Here is a 19,789-nt window from a genome sequence, read left to right on the forward strand (position 1 = left end):
GGGGGATCTAACCAATCTAAATTGGATTGATTATAGCAAACATAAAAATGGTAACTATACCCCCTTAACTCGGTGGGAAAGACAGGCCCCTACCCAGTTTTTCAAATAGTTCAAGAGTTAGTTTTCTGAAGGTATTAGTGGGATGGTGTCAGTAGGAATGAAAACTACGATGTGATGATTAAGGTGTGGGGGTGCTACCACCACGACCCTAAGCCCTTTCTCGAGCCTAGGTCCTTGTTTTGGAACATTGATTTTTTATAATTTTTGGGAGAGCTTTTTATTCAGGTGTAGGAAAGAATCTCACAAGGTCTCTGATCTCATCAGTGGCACCTCTTAGGCTCTTAAGGAATTTAACCATAAAAGAATATTAAAAAAGCAAATAAATATGACCCAAGGTAAGGTTCTAGGGCTTCTATATTAGTCATCCCCTAAAAAAACGAACCAAAGCGCAGGCCTTCATCTCAACCAGCGTTGAATTTTTTATGCATCTTAAGACCAATTGTAATGAAAAAGTAAATTATAATTCTGTTTACCATCGGTATAAAGCCACAATTATCATTAGCATCAAATATGAAATTGGACGGTTAGGAGGGTGTTACCAACGATGCTCAAGGTCGAAAAATTATCTTTAATTTTGTGGCAATCCCTAGGCGCCTGATTTAATATCTGATGGTTAAAACTGATTGCAACCTTCATGTACCAATAGTAAATAATCTTATAGTGTATATCTCATTTACAATTGAGAATGTATGCTATAATACTCTTTATTTTTAATACAACAAAGTCATAATCACTCTTAACTATCTAATAAGAAATCACAAGCAAAGTCATTCAACATCTTTCCATACATACCACCTGTTATTGTTCTCATCAAACCCATCTCTACCTTTGGTATCAGGATAGATTATTTTCTTCGCTCCGATATTTTTACCGCGTTGCAGTTGCCGGTCTCGAATCATGGCCTCTTCTCTATACTTCACATTATGATAGTTTGGGTGCTGCATTAAAGGAACACTTTTCCACCATTGTTTGAGGTCCTGTAAGATCACATAATAGACCGCTCCAGACCCTTGAGTGATTTGAATACAATGTAAAGCATTCTCGAGTATTCCCATTTTTATTTTAAATTTACAAAGGTAGTGGTCTATTACCAAGGGGATATGTCAATAAATTGAGCTTTTATAGTTTACTGACCCGAATCTGTTCTATACATGCCAATTTCAATCACTGCTGACCCGGTTATGCTCACAGAGAACGAAATGGATATATATATATATATATATATATATATATATATTTTTTTTTTTTTTTTTTTTTTTTTTTTTTTGTGTAATTTTTCGTTCTATCAATTAAACTTCCAACTATTCATGTACTTGCAACAAATCCTACTAAAATATGGTTGATATCTAATACAGTGGAGTGTTTCATATGGTAACCAAATGCTTCTTTTGGATAATTCTCTTCAAACATTTTATTTTATTTTTTGTTTTTTTTTTTTTGTTTTTTTCAACACATCTAGAATAAGGGTGTGGTTTCTATAAGGCCGAGGCTCTAAACCATCAAAGTAGGGGTGCCTTCAAATAGTGTCAAAAGATTTTGTTTCAATAATGGAAATCTTTGATGGCTTGGAAATTTATTTCATATCTAATTATAAATTTTAAAACATAGTGTAGATCGAGCAGATCTATGAACACTTGAAAATTTCGAAAATTGATGGTCCAAAAATACATTACAAGATTCACTATTTTCAAAGCTTGAAATCCATTTTTTATCATGTCCGTATATTTTGAGGTTGAGATAATCAATTCGAGGAATTTTGGGCATTAAAACAACCTTTAGAAATGAATTTTTGAGGTGCGCCCTAATTAGAGCTTCGCACATATATAAAGTTTTTCCCTAGAATAATTCACCAAAATTAAAATTTAAATAGCAAATTAAAATTTAAATAGAAACTTAAAATTCAAATAGAATATGATAGGGCACATGCCTCCAAAAGTTGTCCTGTGCAGTTTCACCAATTCATACCTATATCATTATATCCCCTCGCCCTTTTCTAACCTAAACATTCCAGAAGCCTAAGCTCAAATAAGCAAACTTCTTCCCCCATTCATTCTAAACCTAGTACACTCTTGAATTCATGTCCAACTAGGGCTGTCAAAGGCCCAAGGCCAGGGTTGAGAGGCCTGGAATTGTCTCGACCTGGTCCGGACCGGAAATAAGCCCAACAAGGCTTGGAAATTTATGCGGAAACCCATGCTGGCCTGGTAAGGCCCAGAACTTTATGTAGAAACCCGGCCCAATCAAAAAGGCCCTTTAAAGACATCTTGTGCTACCATTTTCCCCACTTTCCATCCTCCTTCCATCAGCCATTTCTTTTCCAAGTTACAATCATCCAGAGTCTCACAGTTTCCTAGCCATATCTCAAGTGGCATTTCCCCAAAAGAACTTGACTACCACCTTATTGTTGGGTTTATGTGGCATTTTAAGGCCTTATGAGTGATTGTGATGAGCTATTTGATACATTGGATTATAGACTCAGTGAGAGTGTGGTCCCTCATAGACCATACCATACAAACGAGGTTTACAAATACCTGACTATGCTTGATAGTCTAGGACAGTCGGTTGGGAAAAACTCATATTGTTTGAGCATAGAAAATAAATTGAGAAGGGTTTTAGTGGGTTATCCCTTGATGAGGTCGAAGTATGTCTGGATGAAAGAGCCAAGGGACTATGTGACCCTTGTGTGTGATGGTGGCCTACGGAGACTGGGGCCAAAGCCTCATCCATGTACCATAACACAGTATGCATACTGATAGACCGTTTAGGAAAACGAGCAAGCCGCCTTTTAGGGTGAAGCTTATGCATGTGCGAGAGATACCCCTACGCGCCATAGAACTATAGTCGCATCAGGTCTAAGTGACATTGACTCGTCTCTAAGAGAGAACCTGAAATCCACATATTGATATTGTAATCCTTTGGCTCATCGACCAGACTTTGGTAACCCACTAATGAGCTTCTGCTTGGACTGTGGGTCATGAGTAACGCTGGGTCGGCATGATAAAGCCAGCATGGTTTGTAGTCCATAGTTGATGGTGGAGTGCCCCATTATTGATTTAATTCCTTGACCATATGGATCACTTTCCCATCAAATTAATTTAATTATGTTTCTTTTGTGGGAGATATCATTTTAGAATTGTTATTTGAATTTTTATAAATCTCGAAATATTTTATTTATAAAATTTGGGTTTATAAAATTAAAGATATTGATTTTTAATGATTTAAATATTCAAATAGTATTCTAAAATTTATTTTTATTATATTTCAAATATATGAATTTTTATAGGAGCCTATTGTGCACGTGGGCCCACCATATTTTAGAAGGTGGGGCCCATAAATTCCTATCTTGGGTGGCACGCCACCTTTTTGAGGGGAGGCTTATCCCATGAGTAGCCCTCTCCCTCTTTATGGGATTTATTAATATATTTTATCTCAAATTGGTTGAGTTGATAAAACGTTTTATCATTAAGATATTTGAGTAAATCTTTTTGAAAGCCTATAAGGCTTATGAATATATATTTTAGATAAAGCACAATATTTTTTTTTTTATTAATTTTTATTTGATAGGATAATGGTCAAAAGAAAAGGGGATAATGGTTCAACATATTCTGTAATGTTGATGGCCCATCTATGAAATGAATGACTCAAAACTCTCACCCCACAGTCACCCTGGATCAACGGTTCAGATTCAAGCTTGTGGGGCAAGCAATGAAAACCTTAACCCAATTCTCTATAAAAAAGGACAATCCCCCTTCATTCTATGATGCACATCTCTCTCTCTCCTCTCTCATGCCCTTTCTCTCTCTCTCTCTCTCTCTCTCTCTCTCTCTCTCTCTCTCTCTCTCTCTCGAAGTAATTCTCATATCTCCCAAACTTTGGTTAAAATCCTAGGGTTCAAGAAAAATAAAGAAGAAAGAATTTTTTGTCTTAATATCTTGGGGGATTGATCCTAAAAATCTTGCATGAGCATAAGGGTTCCATTGAAGAGCTTGGCTAAAATTAGCTTTTTCGGTTAAGATTAAACGAAGACCGATATCCTGCACCATCGGATGGTGGTGATTCCGTGTGGGGTGTAATAAGCCTGGTTACGGTAATCTCCGGCATCATCTTTTGTTTCTTACATATTTAATTGTATAATCTTTATATTTTCAAACACAAGATTTGTTGTTATTGTTTTTTGTTAAAGAAAATTGGCTCAATGGCATCAAAGTTATTAAGATCCTGGGTTGGTAAATTTTTATTTTATTTGAAGCAAGAGTTATTGTAATAATACTACTTGCAAGTGATCTTAGCCAAAAAAAAAAAAAAAGATGAGGAAAAAAACCATCCCCGATGATGATCACACTGATATAACTTTCAAGTTACAATCTTCCAAAGTCTCTCAGTTTCCTTGCCATATCTCAAGTGGCATTTCCCCAAAAGAACTTGACTACCACCTTATGACCAAGGGGATGCGATATTTTACTCTCTTCCACACCAAAAGGAATAAACTTCAATTGGGTTTAATTATTTCGATCATTTCAAATAGATTTATGAAGAAAATTCATTTACAAATTATATCTTTTAGAAAAGGGTGTGGTTTGTATAGAGCTAAGGTTCTAAAACATCAAAATAGAGCCCACCTTCAAATAGTGTCAAGAAATGTGGTTTCAACATTAAAAATCTTTGTGATAGCTTTAAAATATATTTTCATCTCTAATTATAAAATTTAAAGCTTTAAACACAGTGTAGATCGAGCATATCTATGAAGACTTAAAAACTGACGGTTCAAGAATACATTACAATATGTGCTATTTCCAAAACTTGAAATCCGTTTTTTTCTCATGTCCATGCATCATCAATTTGAGGATATTTAGGTATCAAAACAACCTCTTCTAGTGAATTTTTTTAGGTAGACTCTAAATTGATTATTTAGAGCCTCGGCTCTGCATAAATTTTCTCCTTTACAAAAAGTTCATGACTAATTAATTTTAAAAAAAATCACAATTTTATTACTTTTTCGTTTACAGAATGCACGTCACCTTAACTTGGAAAAGCACGACTTCGCAAGAGGAAATCCTAGGCACTAATAAGCACCAGGAAAATAGAAAATGAACCACAATGATACAAATTAGTGATAAGCACAAACTTTTTCTTTTTCCATCTAAAGAACTCTATGTATTGATACTATAGTGTCACTTGAAAGGACTTTATGTGATTTAGCAGGAGTATATATTCTTCTTTTTACTTTCTTTTTTTTCTACTCTTTTTTTCTTTTCTTCACGGCTTTAGATCACTCACTAGTAACCCTTTTACAATAAATCAATTTCAAAAGAAACAAAAGACTAGGATCTCAAAACTTGATGCCACTATAAACATTTCTTTTCATAACCAAAGAAAGACACAAACCATGATGGGGAATAATAAATGACACAAGAAGTAAATATGGCAAGAAACAAAAAGAAAGTTGTAGGCACCCCATTTCAAATCTGACAAATTCTATGGTTTCTTGAACCCTTTGGACCACATTATCCTAGTAAACCCAAAATCCATAATTCACACAACCTACCCTGTGACACAAAACCAGTTTGCCTGCCCAGAACTCTACAAAAGTCCTATTTTGACCCAAAATCCTACAAACGCCCTGTTTTACCAAAGCATTCATTAAAAATAATAAAAAATCTTTTTTGACCCAAATTTTCTCTGAGAGCTTCACAAGAGGCTAAGGAACACACCCAAATTAGAATTTTTGAATTTGGACAAAATTTGATGTGGGGCGGCACTACCAGTGTCGCCCAACTTTATTTGTCCCAAAATGAAATTCTCTCCCAAAATGAAATTTTCTCTTTGTGAGTGTTTTTCTTACCTTTTTCTAAGATTTTTACTACATTTATTTGGGCGACACACCTCAAAATTGGAATTTTTTGGATGAGGATCTATTAGTTATGGAAAGTTATCCATTCCAACATATCCTTGATCCCTATAAGATGTCTTTTCGTGGCCATTTCAGGCACAGCTTCAGAGAGAGGGAAACCCTTCAGCATCAGAAATCTCTGGAGAGCTTCCAAGGATTGAAACCCTAGAGGATAGACTTGCTTCAGAAACCCTAGCCTCCTGAAACCTTAACCTTAAGCCAAAAGCCTAGATCTCTAGGGCACAACAACCCTAGCTCTAAATGCATCTCTAGGGCACAATAACCCTTTTTACACCAGAGACTTGCAGGTCAACCATCGGATCCTAGAGGCAAAGAGGATGTCTGTTCTGATACAGGCAAGCCCTAGAAATCTCGGGAGTCCCAGGCCATTCGGCCCGGTTTGGTATTGTTTCTTCTATTTTCCTTCTTTTTCTTTTACTGCTTTCATTTTATTTTGATCTTATTTTGATTAGTTTTCTTTAAAATCGTGTTTTTAATGCTTTGGATCATGCTGGCTCTGTCACAGATCTGAGAGCAGATCTGCTCGTTTCAGGGCAGATCTGGCCTCATATCTGAATTTGATTTGTCTCATTTTCTCTACTATTGCATTTCATAAGTTTAAGGTGTCAAGATCCGAGAGATCTTCATCGAAAGATCTATCAAATTTTGCATCATAAACAAAATTGTCGAAGATTACCTCAACCGGGCTTCTTACACCCCACACCGAGTCACTACCTTCCGATGGCGTGGGATCAGTAAGCAACTCAAGTTGGTCCCATGCAGATTGTGCCAAATTTTTGGACATCCTGTGCTTCGTCAAAATCTGCAATAGCTTCGTCAAAAGCTTGAGTTTTCCAAGCCTTTTATTTTAAATGGGAATCAAAATTCTAGTTCAAAGATTGTAGTACATGAGGGCAACAATCCAAATCTAAAAATTACGTCCATGCTTCTTAATGGAACCAATTATGGAGCTTGGTCTAGACCTGCAACCATGTATCTCAGCAGCAAATACAAGTTCGGTTTTGCGAATGGAAAAAAGCCAGCCCCAAAACCCGATGATCCTACTTATGAGGAGTGGGAGTCTGACGGCAACCTCGGCAAGTCGTAGCTTATAAACTCAATGGAACTACGACTTGGTGAAGAGATGTATTTCCAGCTTACTGCTGAAGATGTATGGAAGTCTCTTAAAGAGATTTATGGAATAATGCAGCCAGGACTTTTCAACTCAAGCAAGACATATGTCAATTTAAACAGCAAGGAAAGTCATTTAGTGAGTACATGGGAATGCTTGGATGCATGTGGGATGAGTTGTCCCAATAGACTCCAATAACTATTGATATAAATAGCAGAATAAAAGATGTCGAACAAGATAAAACATTTGCTATGTTAGCAGGCCTTGCGCCTGAGTATGATGCTATTAGAAGTCAAATCTTAATGGCTTCTGAATTTCCTTCCTATACTTCTGCATGCACTACTATTCAAAAAGAAGAAACTAGGCGACGAGTTATGAACCCTACCATTAAAAAGGAGGATCTCAATGATAATGTTGAGAAATCAGCCTTTTTATGTTGAGTCTCAAAAAGCTGAAAAAATTATCATTACCAAAATAAATTCGAGAATGCTTGTCATGGTAGTGGTTACGGTCGACTTAAGTGCACTCATTGCAAAAAGTTGGGACACACTAAAGAAAGGTATCATGTTCTCCATGGAAAACCCCCTGATAAGGGGAAACAAGTTGCTTACGTTGCTCAAAATGATATGCTCCTCTATGTTGACAAGCTAAAAGGGTTACTTCAATAAATTAGGAATGCGAACATTATTTTCTCTTATGAGATACCACCTACTAAAGGTAATTTTTCCGTGAACGTTTCCTTACCAATTGTCATACTTGGATTGTTCCTGGAGCTATAGATCATATGACTAGCCATTGTGAAGGACTTGAAGGGTTTTAACACATGTCTTCAAGGAGTCATGTGTCATTGGCCAATGGGACTGCAGTACCAGTTTGTGGAGTTGGAAATATAAACCTTTTTTCTAAGAATACACCATCTAAAGTTTTATATATTCATTCTTTCCCTTCGAATCTTTTATCAGTTAGTCAAATCATAAAGCCTAAAACTACTTGGCTCTTTTTTCTGCTGACAATGTTGTCTTTCAGGTTCGGGTATCTGGGAAGAAGATTGGTGAGGGTAAACAATCACATGGGTTGTACCTATTGGATCAAACCTCCTAAAGATTTTTTGCAAGAAAATTACAATTCGAGGACAATACATGGCATTGCAAATTAGGACATCCATCTGATAGAATTCTGAAGCTAGTGGTCTCTAGTATTGATTCATCCTTTGCAACATGTGAGGTCTGTCGGTATGCTAAGCAGACCAAATTTCCATTTTAAAATTCTGAGAGAATCAGTAAAAATATCTTTGATATCATTCATTCAAACTAATGGGGACATGCTCCAGTGGTTTCTTTTTCTGGTTTTAGATATGTGTTTTCTTTTATCGATGATAGAACTCGTTATGCTTGGATTTATTTATTGAAGTTTAAGAGTGATGTCTGCATTGCATTTAAGGAATTCCATACCATGATAAAAACAAAAAGAAAAAAAAAATTTAAATTGATGCTAAGGTAAAAATTTTCAGAACTGATAATGGCAAAGAATATACAAATACATCTTTTTATTTCATATTTGATGGATCATGGGATCATTCTTTGGATGTCATGTGTAGAAACTCCTCAACAAAATGGAATTGCTGAGAGAAAAATAGGCATCTTCTTGAATGAATGGTCATAAATCATAGTGGTCTGAGGGTGTTCTTACTGCTTATCATGGGATACACATGTGATGGGATGTTTAAGTTTGATCTTGTTAATAAAGTCTTCTATGTATATTGTTAATTCTTTCAATGTATGGCATGGTAGATTAGGATATGTTATTTATGAATCTATTAAATCTTTGGATAAATTAGGATTGCTTTCTAATTGTGATAAATTAAATAAAGAAAATGTGAAGCATGTGTACAAGCTAAAATTACTAGAAAATCATTTCCTTCAATTGAAAGTAGTAGATTGCTAGGACTTATAGATAATGATGTACGTGATTTAAATAAAGTTCTAACTAGAGGTGGAAAAAGATACTTTATTACCTTTATTGATGATTTTCTAGATTTTCTTATGTTTATTTGCTTAGACATAAAGATAAGGCTTTTGAAAATTTTAAAGTCTTCAAAACAGAACTTGAAAATCAACTTGGTAAGAAAATCAAAATTATTAGAAGTGATAGAAGAGGAGAATATTTATCAAATGACTTTAATGAATTTTGTTAAGATAATGGCATTATTCGTCAAGTAACTGCTTTGTATACCCCTCAACAAAATAGACTAGTAGAAAGGAAAAATAGAACTTTAATTGAAATGGTAAATGCTATGCTTATTTCTTCTTATTTACCATTGAATTTGTGGGGTGAAGCTTTATTATCTGCATGCTTTATTTTGAATAGAATTTCATGTAAAAAGTGGGATAATACCCCTTCTGACCTTTGGTTTGATAGAAACTTTCTTTGAATTTTTTCAAAGTATGGGGTAGTCTTGCATATGTTGGACTTCAAGATCCTAAAAGAAATAAATTGGGTCCTAGAACATCTAAATGTATTTTTGTGGGATATTCTCATAATAGTAAAGCTTATAGATTTTTTGACTTAATTATAATACAATTTTGGAATCTAGATATGCTGAATTTTTTGAAAATCTCACTTGTAAAAGTGAAGTGAATGAATCATATAGCATACAAAATGAAAATAATCATGAAAATGATGAATATGTTGATGAAGAACATGTAAAAAATAATGACGATGAAATAATAGAACCAAGAAGAAGTAAGAGAATTAGAGGTGATCCATCTTACAACTTTGGACCTAACTTTCATGTTTATCATGTTGAGGCTAATCAAATTAAAGTTTTGAATTCATTACCTATAGTCACAAATGTGGAGGAAGATCCTATATCTCTAAACGAAGCTTTGGCATATCAAGATGCAATTTTTTGGAGAGAAGCTATTAATAATGAAATAGATTCCATAATAGCTAATCAAACTTAGAAATTAGTAGATATTCCACCTAGTTCTAAATTCATTGGTTGTAAATAGATTTTTAAAAGAAAAATGAATTCTGATGGTTTTATTAATAAATATAAAGTAAGATTAGTTGCTAAAGGTTTTAAACAAAAAGAAGGCATTGATTATTTTGATGCATATGCACCTGTGGCAAGAATTGCTACTATTAGATTGATTTTAGCAATAGCCTATACCAATCATCTAGTCATACATCAAATGGCTGTAAAAAATGCTTTTTTACATGACGATTTAGATGAAGAAATATATATGGAATTTCAGGTCATGAGAATAAAGTTTATAAATTGGTTAAATCTCTTTATGAACTAAAACAAGCACCTAAACAATGGCATAAAAAATTTGACAATGTGTTGATGTCAAATGGTTTTAAAAGAAATGAGGTTGATAAATTTGTGTATAGTAAGAAAATAAATCATTTGTGTCATTATTTGTTTATATGTCAATGACATACTTATCTTTGGCTCTACTTTAGAAATTGTGGAGGAAACTAAAAAGTTCCTCGCATCTAATTGATATGAAGTGCTTAGGAGAGGCTGATGTGACACTTGGTATCAAAATAGTGAGAAATAATAATAATAATCTTGACTCAATCTCACTACATTGAGAAAATGCTTAATAAATTTGAACATACTGATAGTAAGTCAGTCTCTACCCTTATTGATCATCATATTAAGTTAAAGAAAATGATGGGAGATGTATATCTCAACTTGAATATGCTAGGGTAATTGGTAGTTTAATGTATCCAATGATTAGCACGAGGCTTGACATTGTATTTGCGGTTGGTAAATTTAGTAGATATGCAAGTTGCCCAAGTAAAAAGCATTGAGATGCTATATCTTGAGTATTAAGATACTTGAAAAGAACTATCAATTTTGGTATAAAATATGTGGGTTATCCCGGAGTATTAGAAGGGTTTAGTTATGCTAATTGGAATAATGAAATCCAAGATTTACTATCAACATCCAGATGGATATTTACATTAGCAAGTGGCGTGATATCATGGGGTTCAAATAAACGTGTATTTCACGCTCTACTATGGTATGAAATTATTATTTTAGACTCTGTCGGCAAAGAGACCAAATGGCTCAAGAATTTGTTATATGACATTCCCATATTGCCAAAACCAAAACCTGCAATAACAATACATTATGATGATCAAGCTACTATTGCAAAAGCTTATAATGATGAATATAATGAAAAATCTACACATATTGCAAGAAGGCATAACTCTATTAAAATGTTAAATGGGGATGGAGTGATCAGTGTAGAATTTGTAAGATCAAAAAAAAATTTGATTGATCCTTTGACTAAAGACCTTGTAAGGGATGACATTAGTAAGATGTCAAAACGAATAGGGCTAGAGACCATTGAGTAATCAGCTACAGTGGGAACCCACCTTAATCTTTTGTAACCTCAAAATTCTAAGTTAAATGTGGTAAACACAAACTGTACGTATGGTTAGTTTGGTCACAAAAATATAATTAGTATACATTCTAAAGAAATCCATACGGTGGATAAGTCTAGTGATGATATGTATGTTCGTAGGATGAGTTATGCTCTTAATATTGTTTATGAACTATATTTATAAGTCAAAGTATTTTATATACAAGGGCACTCTTGATAGACACACTTATATAAGTGTGGAAGTGAGGTCGTTTCCTATGAGATGGACTCGTCTCTAGAGCACTTATGAAATCGGGATTTAAGCACGAGGCCCAAAACATGCTAATAGTTAAAAAGACACCAAAGTTGAATATTATTTGTGAGTTACACTACTGGCGTGTTAGATAAGCAACCTGGTTCAAAGCTATACGCTACCACGGTACTTGATGGACTTTGTAGTGTACACTCTACGTGAAATTTCAAATCAAAAGATACTTTCATGGCATGTAAATAATATGTTTCCTATGTTTTGTTTTGTTATTTTGAGATAGTAGAGGAAATTATTAGATTTTTTGTTTGAAAAATACTTAAGTGTATTTCAAAACAACACTTTGGTTTTATTGCACTTTCCTAAAATGCCTTTGTAGGGAGAGAAAGATGTGAGTTTGAGTCTCACATTGAAGAGCATAGAGTTTATTGAATTGTATTTAAGAGCATGTATTCCCATGCAATGCACTCTAAGTACAAAGAAGAGAGATAGCGCATGTGTGGAGCATGCAAAGTGTGCGATGCGCACACGCACGTGTACGTGCGAGTACTTGTGCATGTGCAAGGGTGACGGTGAGGGCGAGGGCGAGGGCTCAAGGGTGCTTAATAGGGCACTTTACACTTCTCACGCTCGTATTAGCACATGTCTTCAAATGCATGTAACTTATAACTGTTGGGTGCATGTAACCCTTCGAGTACATGTAACTTGTAGCTGTTGAGGTGCATATAACGTGTAGCTATTGGTTGGTGCACGTAACCACCACAACACTAAATGGGTAGCCTCTTGGTGCTCTATAACAAGGGCCTTCCTACCCATATGAGTTAGAGGCTTAGAACAATTTTGTTGTCTCTCTTAATAGACCATTATCTGCAATTCCAGCATGCACAATAGTGGGCTAACTCTTTCTATCTCTCTCTCTCTACTCAATTTTATGTCTTTCTCTCTCTAAACTATCAAGACTGGGATGTCTATTGTGTGGGTTGCAAGCTTGGGTGCATAGAGCTTAGGAACATTATAAAAGACATCTCTATTTCCTATATCTCGAGGACGAATTGCCCTTCTTATGCACATCATATACTATATTGAAAGGAGCAAAATATCATCCGAAGATAACGATCGTGCCTGCTAGAAAACAAGAGTAGTTCATGATCTAATTTTGTAAATCGTATTATTTTTTACCCCCATTTCACCCAACCCAATTTCCAACAAGATCTAAGTCATACAATCCTTAGATCAGTCATCATAATCCAAAGGAATGTGCTAGAACTTTATTCTCCAGGTTCTTAAACATAATCTCATCAAATAAAAAAAATATGAAAAATTTCATATACTCGTCTTTATTTTCTACAATCTTCTTATGCATTCTTTTAAGGGTGCGATTTCTATAAGGATGCAACCTTAAACAATCCAATTAAGGTGCACCTTAAAATTTTGTCATAAAAAATTCTTGGTATTATCTTAAAATCTAATTTTATACCTAATTAGAAAAATTTAAATTCCAAAAATGGTTAAAATCAAGTAGATCTATAAATATATGAAAATCTTGAAAATGAATGGTCTAGATAATGTGTTGCAAGATGCACTATTTCCGAGACTCAAAAGTTTTTTTTTTTTTCATATTCATACATCTTAATGTCGAGATGATCGATTAGGGGGTTTATTCAACATTAAAACAACATTTTCGATAGATTTTTGAGGTGCATCTATGATTCTACATTTTAAAGTTGCAACCTTATATAAACTTTTCCCTTCTTTTAATGAATTTGAAGTCATTTAATATCAAAATTTTCCATTTTTCCTTATCTTGATTGAGTGCCTTAGCTTGCCTCATAAAAAATTAGGCAAGGGGCCCCCTTATGTGGGACGTGCCACTCTATGATCCCCACAAGTGGGACCCGTACGATTTTCCCATGTGTTAATAATGGTGGGCCCCTATCAAATTTATGAATTATAAAAACTATAATATGTTTTTTAGAAAAAATAAATATTCAATTTTCTCTTTGAATATTTAAAATACTGAAAAATTCAATTCCTCTCTATTTATAAATCTATTTTGAGAAAATAAAATATCAATAAACTTCTAAAAATTCAAACTATCAATTTAAAAAGGGTGCGGTTTGTGTAGAGTCGAGGCTCTAAACAATCAAATTAACGCACCTTCAAATATTGTCGGGAAATGTGGTTTTGATAATAAAAATATTTGTGATAGCCTTAAAATATATTTTCATCGTTAATTATAAAATTTAAAGCTTCAAAAATAGTATAGATCAAGCAGTTATATGAAAACTTAAAAATCTTGAAAATTTACAGTCCAAAAATGCATTACCAGATGCGCTATTTCCAACTATGTTCTTCAATTTTAGCGACATCTTAGTGCGGTAGAGAACCAAAATTAAAACATTAAAATAAAAATTAAAGAAAAAAAAAAGTTTATATAAGTGCAAGGCTCTAAACAATCAAATTAGGACGCACCTCAAAAATTTCACTAGAAGGGATTGCTTTGATCCTCAAATTGATCACCTCGACCTCAAGATACATGGACATCAGAAAAAAAATAGATTTCAAGTTTTGAGAATAGTACATCTTGTAATACATATTTGGACCATCAATTTTTAAGATTTTCAAGTTTTCATAGTTATGCTTAATCTACACTATTTTTGAAGCTTTAAATTTTATAATTAGGTATGAAAAAACTTTTTAAGACAATTACAAAGATTACTAATAGTGAAAGCATATTCCTCGACACTATTTAAAGTTGGGCTCTATTATGATTATTTAGAGCCTCAGCCTTATACAAACGGTACCGCACTCAAAAAAATTTGCTGCTTTTCTTTTATAAAAAATGCGACTAACATGGACCTTTAATACTGGTAACATTAAATTGGGGGCCAAACTGAAATAAACAAACCAGAAAAGAGTTAAAATAAGCCCGACAAAATATGTGTCCCTATTAGGCTACTTACTACCTAGGAGTAGGCTGAGCAGCCTACAGTGACCAGGTGGAAGCAAGAGCTCGGGGTGGCAGAGGACTAAATTTTGGGCATGGGAATTGGCGTAGGGCGTGGCGTTTACGCGCTTTACTGCCTCTCAATTTTGGCGATCTCTTTTCTCTCATCATCAGCCACTGAATGGAGAGAGAGGCTGCAATTTCTCAACTATCTCATCAATTATGTCTTTTATTCTTTTCGGACATTTGAACCTGTTTGCATCACAAATAAAACAATAAGAGATAGGCAGAAACACGTATAGTTTCGAGATAAAAATCTTTTGGATATTGGATTTTTGTAATTCAACCAGGTTGTATATATAAAACAAATGGCTTTTCATTAAAAAAAATTAAACCGATTCAAATGCTTCATGAAATGGGCTGAATACATGAAACTGTTACCCAGAGCAGGCAACCCTTTCCCACCTCTCTCTCTCTCATCAATTCTGTCTTTTGGCTCTCTCTCCCTCATCAATACTATCTTTTAGCTCTTTCTCTTCCCTCTTACTCTTTTCACCTCTCTCCTTTAGTTACGTCTCTCTCTCTACTTCAACTTCATTCACTGCAACTACATGCATAGCCCTCGAGAACCCCCCGTCCCACGCTGAATTGAGCTCCGGGACAAAACTCTATTTCTGTTCTTATATTTCATTTAGAAGCAACAACTCTTTCCTGACAATTCGATTTTTTTCTTTCTTTTTGCACTTCGAGGTGTGAACCAGACACCTTTTACCCCTCTAATCTTCTAATCCCCATTATATCCTTACTCGAGCTCCTCTATAATTTTATATATATTTTTTTTAAGGGAAAATGGCGTTCACTTCTCTCTCTGGAACTTCCATCCCTATTAGTCTTTTTGGATTCTATCAAAATCCCTTTACTCCTTCAAATTTAAAATTTGAGACGGTTAGTCTCTAATTATGTTTTTTTTGTTTTTTTTACAAATTTGGTCTTACAAAATTTTCTCTTCCTTTTCTCTTCTGTTGCCTAAAACCAATCTTACCTCCACGGATCCCACTTTATAAATTTAGACAAAAAAAAAAAAGATTTTTTCTTTAACATTATGACCTATTTTACAATTATATCGATATCGTTTGAACTTGAAAAATGAGTGATCAAGATATTTATTACTATTGTTAGTGGTTATTATTATTTATTTATTAAAAAACTTTATCAAAGTACTTATAAGAGATGAAATATTTAACAATTAATATATTATTGTTGTTATTATTATAATTATTAAAAATTATTATCATCAATAAAATTTATATATCAAGTCACAAAAAAATATGGATGACCAATATATGGATTTGGCATTTTGTAAAACAAAAAAATCAAATTTACAAAAAGAACAAAAAAAATATATATTAGAGACCTAATGGTCGTAAAATTTAAAACTTAAAAGGGTGCTTGGTTAACCCAGGGGGTTAATAGGAATGCAAATTTCAGAGATGGGCTTAGAAGTTATTTCCCCTTATTTTTAATTGATTTTGAAAAGGGCGTAGTTTGTGCAAAATCGAGACTCTAAACAATCAAAGTAAAACACACCTTCAAATAGTATCAAGAAATGTGGAAATCCTTGTAATAACATTAAAATATATTTTCATCTTTAATTATTACATTTAAAACTTTAAAACTAGTGTAGATCAAGCATATCTATGAAAACTTAAAAATCTTGTAAATTGACGGTCCAAAAATGGGTTACAAAATGTACTGTTTTCAAAATTTGAAATCCATTTGTTTTTTCATGTCCACGCATCTTGATGTCGAGATGATCAATTTGAGGATATTTAGATATCAAAACAACCTCTTCTAATGAAAGTATGAAAGTTTTGAGGTGGGCTCTAATTTGATTGTTTAGAGCCTCGGCTCTATGTGAACTTTTTCCTTTGGGAAATGGAAGGTGTTTTACAATTCAATGGAGTATGAGGAAACTGTAATCAATGGGGTCATCACCAACCATGCCGTTCGTTGATGGATGGATGTGGAGAATAAGTAGGACCCACGCTTTAAGTCTTATCCTCTCCCATAATCTCAGTAATGAACTAGGTGTTCAATGCTGTAGTTTTATAGTAACTTTATAGGTTACAACAATGTACAATATAGTATTGTAGTACGACTCATGTACAACTGTTATTCAATTTTGAAGCCAAATTTTAATATTTAACGTTCAGTATTTAAAAAGTCCAGCCTACTCGGTATCGTTCAAGTAGGTTCAGACTAAGTATAGGGTAATTTAGTTTTTATCATCATCCTCATCATTCAAGACTTATACCAATTATTTGGAATCGCATTTATAAATCACTTTCTTCATTCATTTTTTCACTAAAATCAGGGGTAAAAACTCGAAATTGTGAAAAACCTTTTAAAAGATGCAAACATGATTTTAAGGAGTGTAAGTACGATTTTGACATTGTCAGGAAAATTTGGGTAGGTGCCAAGGTCTTACAAAAAAAAATTCAGGAAGATTGAAGGGCTCCCAATCTTTTGTCCCAAACTTCCAACCTTGTTGAAGACTGCATCTTTCTCCCTGCAAAATTAATGAGTTGATTTGTACTTTGTGAGTAGATCAGAGGTCATTGGGAAATAGCATCTGTTACTGGATTTCACGATTTTCTTTTGCTTTTTTCTGTGAAAGACAAAACTATATATCCTATTTATTATCCAAACGGTTGGATCGATAAAAGAGAGAATGGCTTTGATGGATGGGATAACATAATTCCTCCTATTATTGATTATTTTTTGGACTTGAACGCCACAAGAAAAAAGTTTCTATAAAGTATCAACTTTTAAAACTTCATGGGATTAGGTTGTTTTCACGCTAGAAAATATTTAATTGATCATCCAGACCGCATGAAAAAAAAAAAAAAAAAGGTTTCAAATTTTAAATGTAGTGCATCTTGTAACACCCTATTTCGAATCTCCATTTTTAAGATTTTCAAGTATTTGTAGATCTTGTTTACGAAGCAACCCAGAGAGATCTTCAAAGGAAGATCCCTCATATCTGTATCACAACTTATTTTAAAAGTGATAGAGAATGTGGAAAACCAAATTATGATATGAGGCCAAATCTATTAAAAAACGAGTAAATCTGCTCTCAGATCAATGACATAGCCAGCATCGATCCAAAAGCACAAAAGATTCACTGAAAAAAATGAATAAAATCATAAACCTAACCAAAACAAATGAAAAATAAGAGAAAAAGAGATGATTAGGAAAATACCTGGCTAGACCAATTGGCCCGAAGCACCCAAAGCTTCTAAGGTCTTGCCCGCATCAGGTTCGGCTGAGTTTATGTTGTGTTTCCTTTTTGTTTCTCTTCAAGTTTTGACCAGGACTTGGCTTGGTTGGATGGCTTTATTGGATCTGATCTAAGCTTTGGTTATAGTTTGCAAGATCTAGGGTTTCTCACAAGTTCTCTCTCTCTCTCTCTCTCTCTCTCTCTCTCTCTCTCTCTCTCTCTCTCTCTCTCTCTCTCTCTCTCTCTCTCTCTCTCCTTGGCTAACTACGCCTAAAGAGTCTCACCCTTAAAATGATCTTGAGAATATGTTTTTATCAAAAACGTGTGATCTAAAATCAACCAAATTTACCAACTGAAATTCAATTTTGGGGATCAAAGGGGCTGGGCAAATCTAACCAAAATTAGCAGTTTCTGATTTTGGGGTGATTCACGCTTTTTGGTGATATTGCATATAAAAAATCAGGTAAAAATAAGTTGTTTTGCTATTTTATTTGATTTATTACTAAAACAATAGTCCTGCAAGATTCTGGATCACAAGATAGGGATCACATACTATGGTAGTCTATGGTTTAGGGGTTTTCTAGAATAATATGGTCCTAAGGGTTCAGGAGCATCACAGAATTTGCTAATTTCAAAATTGGTATCTACGATTGCCCCTCTTTGACACTTCATATCCTTCGAGGGATAGGTGAGTGTCAAAGACGTAGACACTGCTGACATTTTAAATTTGACAATGTTGACATTTTAAATTATCTGATGTCATATGGTCAAAGGGCACACCAACTTTTTCCTCCAAGACATTGCGCTCTCCGCTCACCCACCTAGGGCATTTTCATCCTAGGATTTTGTGTGAGATGTTCCGCTGAATTGTACAGGCTTGAAACTCGAGTTAGATTTTCTGGCCATGCCATTTAACTTTACAGGTTATCACAATTTAAATTTTTAAAACTGGCATTTTCTTTGATCCCCTTTAGGGTTTCTTAAGGTCCTCTATAGGTTTTACTTGTTTAGGAAAATATTTGCCTGATCAATTTTGAAGAGAGATGAGGTGGCAATGCGATATCATCATGTAAGGGTGCCCAAGCTCCTTCGTTTTTTAAAAATATTTTTAAAAATTTTAAAAACAATGGGGAATTTTGAAATAGAACTAAGAGCTTTGGACAGGTCACGATTTTAGTAAAAAAATTAACGTTTTTGAAAACACAAGACATATAACGAAAATTTTTTAAATGAGAAAGATATTTTGAAAAACAAATTTTTAGTTAGCAGTTTTAGCTCTTGCAACCATTGAGCCCTCTAAACAGTTTAAAGTCATGCAGCGATGGATGAATATACTCGACCTTTTACGTCATACAGGGTTAGATGGATACACCTAATCTTTTATGCCATACGCGTTTGAACAATTTTTAAATACACCCGACATTTTACGTCATACTGGGTTAGACGGATACACCTGACCTTTTATATCATATAGGGCTAGACGTTTTCTAAATACACCTGACCTTTTACGTTATACGTGGTTAGACGGATACAACCGACCTTTTACGTCATACGCGGCTAAACGTTTTTTGAACTGGATTTTCGCTGATAGTTTAAGCTCATTCCACGAAGGAACATTTTTTTTTTTTTTTTTTAATGAAAATATTTTTTTGAAATTGGTTGGCAGTTTAGGCTCATACCACTAAGGTGCTTTTGAAAACAAATTAAATTTTAAACAATCTTTTTCAGAGAGAAAATGCATACATGTGATTGTATCAGTCTCCAATAGCCTTCGAAATCTAAGAAAAAAATTTATTTTTGGTGCTCAAAGTTAATTCCAAATCAATATTTTCA

At 34.0% G+C, this 19,789-nt stretch overlaps 1 long non-coding RNA gene across 2 annotated transcripts; it reads right to left on the reverse strand.

Moving 5' to 3' along the window:
* Positions 1-799: 799 nt before the first annotated feature.
* On the reverse strand, positions 800-18,215 carry LOC148780783 (uncharacterized). 2 transcript variants are annotated; one of them, XR_016061119.1, is made up of 4 exons: positions 17,939-18,215; positions 17,165-17,245; positions 14,696-14,928; positions 800-1,037 (listed from the first exon to the last, which is right to left on the reverse strand). It is a non-coding gene; the product is annotated as an uncharacterized LOC148780783 (long non-coding RNA). The 2 variants fall into 2 exon arrangements; XR_016061118.1 differs by lacking the exon at positions 800-1,037 and having other exon boundaries at positions 14,560-14,928.
* Between the last annotated feature and the right edge of the window lie 1,574 nt (positions 18,216-19,789).

Source organism: Amborella trichopoda, chromosome 8, assembly GCF_054954075.1.
Source record: "Amborella trichopoda isolate Santa Cruz 75 chromosome 8, AtrichopodaSantaCruz75HAP2 v2.0, whole genome shotgun sequence".
NCBI classification, from domain to species: Eukaryota; Viridiplantae; Streptophyta; class Magnoliopsida; order Amborellales; family Amborellaceae; genus Amborella; species Amborella trichopoda.